The sequence below is a fragment of the Nestor notabilis genome, unplaced genomic scaffold (genome assembly GCF_000696875.1).
Source record: "Nestor notabilis isolate BGI_N333 unplaced genomic scaffold, ASM69687v1 scaffold9439, whole genome shotgun sequence".
Lineage (NCBI taxonomy): Eukaryota > Metazoa > Chordata > Aves > Psittaciformes > Psittacidae > Nestor > Nestor notabilis.
Genome location: NW_009945016.1, coordinates 32371 through 41765, shown reverse-complemented (window position 1 = coordinate 41765; position 9395 = coordinate 32371).

Genomic DNA, 9395 nt, shown 5'->3' with positions numbered 1-9395 from the left:
TGGATCACCTTGTAATGCTGTGCCAAGAAGAACTTAAAAGCATTAAACCCAGACAAACAGTCCTCTAGCTGAGATGGGGAAGGTATGAGAGGCACTGAGGTCTGGACCCTGTTGTGTCCCTTCTGCACACAAACCCCGATGTCCACTGGAGGAAGATGAGGAGTTTTGATGTAAGCTAATGAAGATGGTCTTGCCTATCTAACAAAAGTGATTCACAGGAAAACCCTAAAATGTGACCGATAGCTGATTTATCCTAAGTTAAATGACTATTAATTTGTCTGCACTGGGGCTTTAATGAATTAGTTCACATGCTACTTTGTCTTCTCTGACTAAACATAAAAACGAGCTATACCAAGAAGACTTGCAGCAAGATGCTGCTTCACTTGCACAGCCTTTTCCTACCCCACACCTCCACTTCTTTTCCCATCCTTTAAATAGGAAAGGACATCAGAGACCTTGGAGTAACACAGAAAATCATTGTTGTTCCCAAGGCAGTTTATACCGTCCCAGGAAAGGGAGAGGAGGATGGACACAGCTGGTGATTACATGGCTCTGGGTGCCCTCTAGGGTCAGTCCCTTGATGTCATGCTATTGCCTTGCCTTCTTTTCCAGACAACTCTTGGTTTTGATGAATGTAAGAGAATGAGAATGTTTTGCTACAGGCACTGCTTGTCTGACAAATCTGCGGTGTGATGACCTCGTGTCTTCTGGGTTGAATGCATTTTTCATGTTGGATTTAACGCTGAGCATCCCTCTTCACAGGTTTTGTCACTCAGATTTAACACTGTAGCATCATGTTATCTATAAGTGATGTCAGCTGTGTACTGTACCTGCTCATCATCTGTGAACTCTTATTTGTTTCTCTGGCCCATAGCTTTATAAAGATGTCCTTTTTCAACCTTTGCACTCCTAGGGCCATCCAAAACATATGGTGGAAGAGGATGTAACTCCATTGCCTTGTACAAAATCTTGCTCACATTCAAACTGCTTGAAACTGGCCTCCATCTTAGGACTTGATGTATGCACAGTTTGAAATATGTTCTTTTCAAGCACTCCAGGGTATATAGCTTGGAAATGTGCAGGTTTATTTCTTGGCTTAAAATATTATGGTTCTACCATCTAGAAGCAGCACATTTGTATATGTGAGCTGCAGAAAATATTTTGTGCCTGCTGGGCTTGGTATGTAATTGTTTTGTTAATTGAAATATGATATTGGTGTTTCTTAAGCATAGAATGTGTTAATGCAGAACACGGGGAGCTCCAGGCAAAAAGTGTGATGTTGAGGAGCGTTGTCTTGGGGAAAGCCACCAGTGTTCACAGGAGGCCTGCTCCCTGTGTCCTGGGACATGGTGGGATGTCACTGGCAGGATGAGTAAGTGTTCTTTATCCCCCATGGTTCTGGTGGCATCTTTTTCATCATTTCAGAAGGGGTTTGGGTGTCTCATAGCCACAGTGACTGCCTGGTCAGGTGGTGTTTGTAAATCAGATTTATCAAGTCTCTCTTTTGTTATTTGCTTTGTGTGTTCATTTGAAGTGTATTTGCCATGTTAGGTGTACATGCAGTGGTCAGAGCAGGCTAGTTCAGTGCAGATCTTAGCCTGTGAAGCCATTTTTGCTGCAGCACCAGTAAGCCCCTGTTTCCCAGGCGCCAGTTCTTGCCGTCAAGCTCACTGCAGCTCAGGACCCTTTTATTACCCTTCCACAGCCACTAGCTGATGGATGGAGGAAACCCTTTCCTTTTGGGGTGCACTGGAATTGAATGTAAATGATACCAAATACCAGGGCGGGGGGAATAGTATAATATCAGGGTTGTAAAGTAATTACAGAAATTGGGTTTGAGGGTGCAGGAAAAGGGAAAGAAAATTGGAAACTAATAGGAATTTACAGGGAGATCATTGTAATGCCTGGTGGGGCTGTGGGTGAGACAGGAACACAAAGCTGAGATTTTCATTTCACCTCTCAGTGTCTTAACATTTCATACATTGGTTTCCTGTGGAACTAAGTTCCAGGCACCTCAGGGAAACAGGGCTGGCAGGAAAAACGTGGACTGCACTATGAAGCTGCCTGAGATCAGCTCTCCTGTTGTGGGTGCGTGGTGCACCTAACCCTCTGCTGGGTGCTGCATCAGATCTTGTTACGCACATCTCCCTGCATGGGATTTCAGCTTGCAATTGCTGAAGGGAAGGCTACTTATGAAGAGAAGAATGTTCCCAGTGAAATACAGTGTGGATGCCTGACTAATGTGACAGTCCTGTCAGAACTGTATCCTCAGAAGAGGAGCTGTGCCACCTTGCCAGACTGTACAGTAATATGCACAATAGAGGCACTTGAGTAATAATTGCTGTACCTGTGTAGTTTGTGTGAGGGTGGAAGGAGGCCATCTGATCTGATGTCTAAACATTATTAATTGCATGTCCTTTGATGAGAGAGGGAAGCCAAGTTTTCAGTAGCTGTTTTAGGTCAATTCTAATCAACAGCTTTCACTGTTGTTCTTTAATGAGCGCTGTCAAATCCATGTCTTTGTCACATGAACGTATGCGGAATTCTCTGTGAATGTCACAACACTGCAAAATAAAGCTACAAATTATTCTGGAAACGAGTATGCTATGGTAAAAACCTGTCACAGTCTGAAGGCTGGGCAACTTCAGCTCATCCTTGGTGTTTGGCAAGGATGGACCCTTCCCAGAGGCAGGTCAGCTCAGTGGCCAAGGCTGGGAGAGGATGGGTGGTTGCCATGTCCTTGTCTTATGGCTAGTGAGCAGAGCTGAAAGCTAGGCTTGGCCCGTTCGAGACAGCCCTGCAAAGGGGGAACCTCACTCAAAACTTGTGAATGGAGCATCATGTGTTCTTGGGGCCCTCTTGAGCCTAAACATGCAGGAGATGCTTAGGTCATAAAACAGGAACAGGTCACACAGCACAGATAAATCCAAATGATGGGCTGGGCCTGTCCTTCCCAGAGCATGGAAGGGTTGGGAACATCACCAGTGGCTCCCCAGGAGGGTGTGCAATGCTGTGTCATCTCACCTACTTGTGCAGAGTTAGACACCCTCCACTTGATGTGCTCCTTTGGGAGTGTTTCATGTGTCTGCCTGGGGAGATTTGTCCCGAAGAAGCCACTGCCAAACCTCTTAGCCCAAAAAGGAGCCCAGAACATGAGATGGCAGTGCAGGCAGAGCAGGCTGCAGAGGTTTGCAGGTGCTCCAACCCAGCCCACAGCAGTAGGCTTGCTGAGAGTTGTTCAACCCCATCACAGTTCAGTTCATGCAGTTTTCCAAATACCAACGCCATGTGTTTTCCCTGGTGCCTGCTCTTGCCACACTGAAACACAATTCAGCCACATGAAGAGCTTTGATATCCTGTCCCTGGCAGTGGTCCATCTCCGCTCTCTGCTGTGCCTTTTGGAGCAGTGACATGGACAAGCATGCTGCATGCAGCTCTGGAGCAAAGGTCTGCCTATGACCTAGATGGTATCTCAAAGCACTACCATTTGGATTAAATCTCTCCAAACCATTCCCTCCAGCCGGGATATTTCTACCTGGTCTCTGGGGTGCTGTGGAGGTCTGACAGAAAGCTGCTGGAGAACGGGAAAGCAGCGAGATCCCAGCGGTAGAAACGAGACAGTTGCTTCTTCTGTTGGAGGGACAGCTCGCTGAACATCTGCTCTGATAACCAGCGGTAGGTCCACTGCACTTGGCTGTCCGTGAACTCGGGGACGAGGTTGTCCACAGGCAGCCCAGCTCTCTGCAGCAGATAAGCCAGCTCCTGCCTGAGGAACCCGAACATCACCACGTAGTCGTACCGGACAAGGCAGGGCTGGCAGATGCTAACAAGCGGTTTCCAAGCCACGCTGGCATTGTGTGGTCCACTGTCTAGAACATCCTGAACAAAGCTGCTGAAGGAAGGGCTGCTGCCCATGCCTTGCATGAACGTGGAGATCAGCCTGTGGAAAGGGTCCCTGACAAACAGCACTTTGGTGTAGGATCCCAACACAGCCTCTATCTCCGTCAGGTTGAACTTGCTCAGCTTCCCCTCCCGAGTGTGATGCCAAGGGTAGGGAAGTGGCACTGGGAGCGTCACGTTTTCCTTCTCCAGCTTTTCTAAAAGCTGCCACCATTCCTCCATCCCTGTCGATGGCACTTGGCAGTAGAGGAGGTCCAGCTTGGTGCTGACCCTCAAACTTGAGAGCAGGCAGGCTCTGTCCTCTGGGCTGCTCAGCAGCATGGCTGCTTTGCCTGGCTGGCTGCAGAAAGCTCTTAGTCTCTTCTTCCTGAGCTGCTGGACATGAAGGAAAGTGTCCAGGGTCAAAGTGAAGCCCTTCTCCACCCTGGGGGCCAGGTCACCTGGGAAACACCATTTGAAGATGGAGGGTGAGTAAAGCTCATAGTAGCCTTTTGCCCTGAGCTGCTGCCCCAGCACAGGATACTGTGGCAGGTCCTTTTCCAGTTACTGCTGTGTGGAAAGGATATAGCATGAACAAAGAGGATGGGTACGAGAAGGGAGACCAGCCCTGTCTGGTAAAGAGCTTGGTTTTGCCAGGAAATGTGTTTCTGTCCCTATGAAGGTGGGGGATCTTGGACACACAGACCCATCTTTCCCCAAACCACTGTGTCTGAGCAATGACCTGACCTGTAGCAGTGTGCCATGGACCCCCTTCTCCACTACATCAGAGCTTTTGCCTTTATCTCCTCACTTTCAATTGAGCTTAACTGAGGTAAATGAGTCAGAAATATTCTGGAAGGCTGAGTAGTAGTAAATTGCTTCTGTTAATTAGTTAACATCAGCTGTAAAATATATGTGAAAGCAAGAGATTATTCTTAATGGCTCAGGGCGATTTAGGGATCCAAACAAACCTCTTGCATCACTTCCATATGTAAATTCTTTCTACTGTAGATAAAAAGGCAAAAGCAAATAAAAAGCAAAAAGCAAACAGAAGCCAGAAGAAAACAAAGCAAACATAAAAGGCAAAAGCAAATAAAAAGCCTCTATTGCAGTTGGTTTAATTTCTCAAATTCCAGCTTTGCTTTTTACTCATTATCTTCTTGGGTTTGATGTGAAGAGGCCAGAGTGGGTCTGAATGCAGAGGATGAATACCTGTCTTGCTGCTTTATTCCTTTATAGCAGCAGCACATCTGCCTCATCTGCTCAGTGTGGGCATTTGGCAGCCCTGGGGAGATGGTCCCAGGTCCTTGGGAAGTTAATTATTTCCCACTGGTTTGTGGAGACCACCGCACAGGGAACAGAAACACAGAAAAGGGCTCCAGGAACCCAGGAAGAAACAGCAGTGCCTGAAGCTATCCCGGGCTGCTCTCTAACTGCCCAGCCCCACACCAACAGTATCTGCAAGATCTAATGATGGCTTTGCCCTGGATGGACCAGGACTGGAGGGGAAGGGCAGGTTGGACAGAGCCTTGGGCAACATGGGTGAGGCATCCCTGTGTGAGGCATCCCTGCCCATGGCAGCAGGTTGGAACTGGATGATCTTAAGGTCCTTTCCAACCAAAACCATTCAGTGATATTTTTTAGGCAAGAGAGCTCCCTCCTGCCTTCCCAACAGCATTTCACCCCTCCCAGCAAAGGTCTGGGGAGTTACCTTCAGCAGTTTCCCCACCACACCTGATATCAATAACCCCACTAAGGACACAAAGCTGCAGAGCTCACAGCAAGGGCTTTCTCCCACTCTTGGGGCTGTGCAAACAGTATTCTCCATGCTATAAGCTTTTACACACCCAGAACCTCCAAAGAAATCCCCAGGCCATTTCCCCCAGGTACAGAAGTGTCACTTCCATATGGGACCACCACAGTGCCCTGGCATTACCTCTTTGGCCCATGGCAGGGCTCTGGAGCAGCAGCTTCCAGCTCAGGAAGGTGGCGATGGCCAGGGCAGCAGAGAAGATGAGGCGGGGAAGGAAACGCATTTCTTGGGTGCTGCTGCGGCGCTGGGAGCTGAGCACGGTGCAGGCGAGCAGGCAGGGGCCGGGAGAGAGGGTGCTGGGGAACCTCCTGTGTTTATTTAATAGGAAACACACCCAGAGCTGGGTTAAAGTACTGTTTGGGCAGCAGCCCTGCTTGGCTAGGGGCAGGGAAATGGCCTGAGGCACAAAAGGTGCCTCCTGCCCTATGTTAACAACGTGAGCTTTTGAGGCAGAAACTGCCTTTTCATTCAATGCCTTTGCCATGCTCAGTACTCAGCCACACCAGACGACTGCGGTCCCTGTGAGAACTACCCTGCAGACCCAGTTGGGGAGAGATGTCCCCCATCCCCTGGTACACCTTGTTCTCTGCTGGCTTTGCCTCTTGGTGATGCATTGCTTAGGGGAATGCTGCTATGGGGAGGGTTCGCTGCTGAACAAGCGAGTGGTGGGCTCTGGGTCCTGCCTCCGTGGTGCTGGCGGGTGTTTTAAGGTAGAAGCAGAGGCAGGGGAGGTGATGTGATGGGGCACATCCAGTGTTACATGTTCAGTCCCAGAGGGGCTGGAAGTGCTGAACTGCTGCCTGTGCCCTTCTGGGGGGAGCTGCTTAAAATCTGTGACCAGTGCTTGTTGTGTGAAAGCGGTTGGAGACCCCAGGCAGAGCAGAGGCCCTGTTATACCGAAAACGGGGCGCACAGCACGCAGCAAGCTGCATGTGCTGCCCCCCTCCTTCCCCAGTGAGCCACAGCCTGACCAGGCAGCGTGACAACCGTGAAGACCAAGGCAAAGAGAACCGCAGCAGCCTGGGGAGTGCGACCTGCTCCCATCCAGCTCCCTTGTTATCATGGCTACAAAGACTTCAAAACCAGGGAGCGTTTATATACAAATTGCCTTTTCATGGCAAGAGCTGCTGTCAGCAGCACCCCATGGGCTGGCACAGTGCAGGGACACGCTGGCTGAAAGACCCTGAAGCTCTGAGGGGCCGTAGTGATCCAAGGAGAGGGGATTGCTGCCTCGAAGCTCGGGGAGAACAAGCGGGCAGGCCGGGCACAAAGACCGGGGCAGGGGGTCCTGCCAGTGAAGCAACCCTGGGTGGTGGAAACCACAGAGCCCAGACTTGTGGCACGGTCGGATTTGCTCTCGTTTGGGCTGGACAGCCCTGGTTTTCCCACCAGAGGGTGCTCCGTGCCCGAGGAATCCCTGCCCGCCTCTGGTGCGTTGCGCTGTACGCAGCGCTTCTCCGCTGCAGTTGAACGAGCTGTCTTCGCTGTCGTCATGGTCACAGATGCGGCTTTCGAAGTCTGCTGGGTCTCCTTTGGGAAAGCTGCCGGGGCTCTGGGAAAGGCTGTGAGATGCGTTTCATCTCTCAGTGGGGAGGATACACGTCCTTTAGGTGGTGGGATCCTGGTGGTAGGTCAGGTCTTGCAGTGGAACCCCACCGCACGTGTCCCTGCAACCCGCCCCCAAAAACTCAGGAGAAGCACAGTGCAGCCTGAGGCTGGGGTGCATGGGGCAGGAGTGAATGGCCACCCTTTGCTTCCCGTCCCAGCAGCAGACATGCATTTCACTTCAAGCTGCAGTGCCGCGCTCGCTTCTCTCAGCCTGATGGGGCTTAGGGCAGGAGGATGCCTGAGTAAAAGCATGATTATTAACTATTAACTTATTAATTATTATTATTCTTAACTGAAAATAAGCGTTTCTTGCATTAGTAACACAAGACCACCCCACAAGGGCTGCATGTGCATCAGGAAATCACTGCAGTGCAGGGCGCTGTACACGGCAGCGCACCCTCCAGCGCAGGCTGGACGATGTGCAGGGCAGCACCATCAGCTTCCCTGCTCCTGGGCACTGACCTGGTGCTTCTCTGCAGCTCCCAGCGCTGCTCTGAGGCAGCGGGGCAGCAGCGTCCATGGCCTGGACACACACCAGAGCCCTGCAGGGGCTCAGCAGGAGCCCAGCCGCCAGCAGACCTGGCTTGAGCGCAGGGAGGTGCTTCATGTTAGTGTTCTGCAGTGAGGTTAATGGATAAGAGGGGCAGAAGCAGCTCTGCAAGTTCTCTCCATTAAGCAGGTGGCAGCAGCACACGTGTTTTCCTGCATTAGAATGTCACATTTCAGCAGGGACTGTCCCAACCGCAGCCCTGGCGAGCAAAAATGCAGCTGGAGCTGGTTGTGAGAAATGAAGTTTATTTGTGTTTTACAGTCATAAGGTGAAAGTAAAAGATGTGCTGTGTCTGAGGGGCAGGGAAAACAGTGAAAACCCCCTTTGCTTTGCATTGCAAGGAAACAGCACTGACAGTTTTACCACTATGGGCCTCTTCAGAGGAGCACGAGATGCAGTGTCTCTTGTGCCTCTGTGACCTGCAAACAGGAGAAACCTCTCCTGAGTTTACAGGGAATGGAGAAGCAGGGAACCCCTTTCCCTCTCTAATTGTATCTGTCATTTAAATGGGTTTTGTCCCCAGGTTTTCTTTTCTTTTTTGGTGCTGGGAAGTTTTCTCAAGTGTCTGTAGACACTTTAAATTTACACTTACTGCCAGGCCTTCCCTGCTCGTCTCCCTTTGACTGCTTAGAAGTGGTTGACAAGGCTGAGACTGTAATTCTTGAACCAGGAGGCTCCCTACCTTATGTTATAGGGAGGCAGCACCCTTTTCGGGCACAGAGGCTGAGCCAGGTGTGGAAGCACACTCAGTCCTACTCAATGCAATTATACAAGGTAATTAATTAGGGAATTCACGTGAAGCTTTACCTTATTTAGGAAAACTCTTACTTCTGTAAAAGTGAGAAAAAGCTGCTCTCTTTTTCTCTACATTCCGAATTGCCTGAATATGTATTTCCAGATTTAGCCCCACCCATGGCTCCAACTGGATTGCCTCAGGCTCCCTTTTTTCCCCTCATAGGACGCAAACCCTTTGGAGATATTCTTACATGTTAATAAACATCCTCATCTTCAGCCTTCCCACATTCCTCCCACACTTCCAAATTATGCTAAGTATTGTCTTGTGTGACCATGACCTGCAGGCGCTGGTGTGCCGCTCCCCCCCGCCTTGTTCCTTGTTGTTCTTGATACTGTGCTTGTGGGAATGTGAACTCTGCAAAGCGATGGCAAACGCCGCCTCATTCAGCGAGGGATGTTTTTACATTGCGAGTGAAGGAAGAGCAGATAGGAAACCTTCTTCTTCTCCCATTTCTCGTTCGGAAACTCAGGATATGATGTCTATGTTTTGTATGTGAAGTTAGGCCTGTTGTGTGGCAGAAACGCGGGAGCAGCTGGAGAGGAACAAGCTGACCCGCTCCTGGAGCATCATTTAACATGGAAAATGTTTGTTGCCTTTGGAAAGGACAATCCTAAGAGCAGGGCTGGCTGGGAATTCCTCAAAATCAAACCAAAATGTCAAGGAGGAAGTGGGTGTCTGTGGATAAACTGGGAGTGCTGCAAGCTGAGCAGGTAGCCTCTTGTCCATCACATCTCATGCTTCCTGAGCTC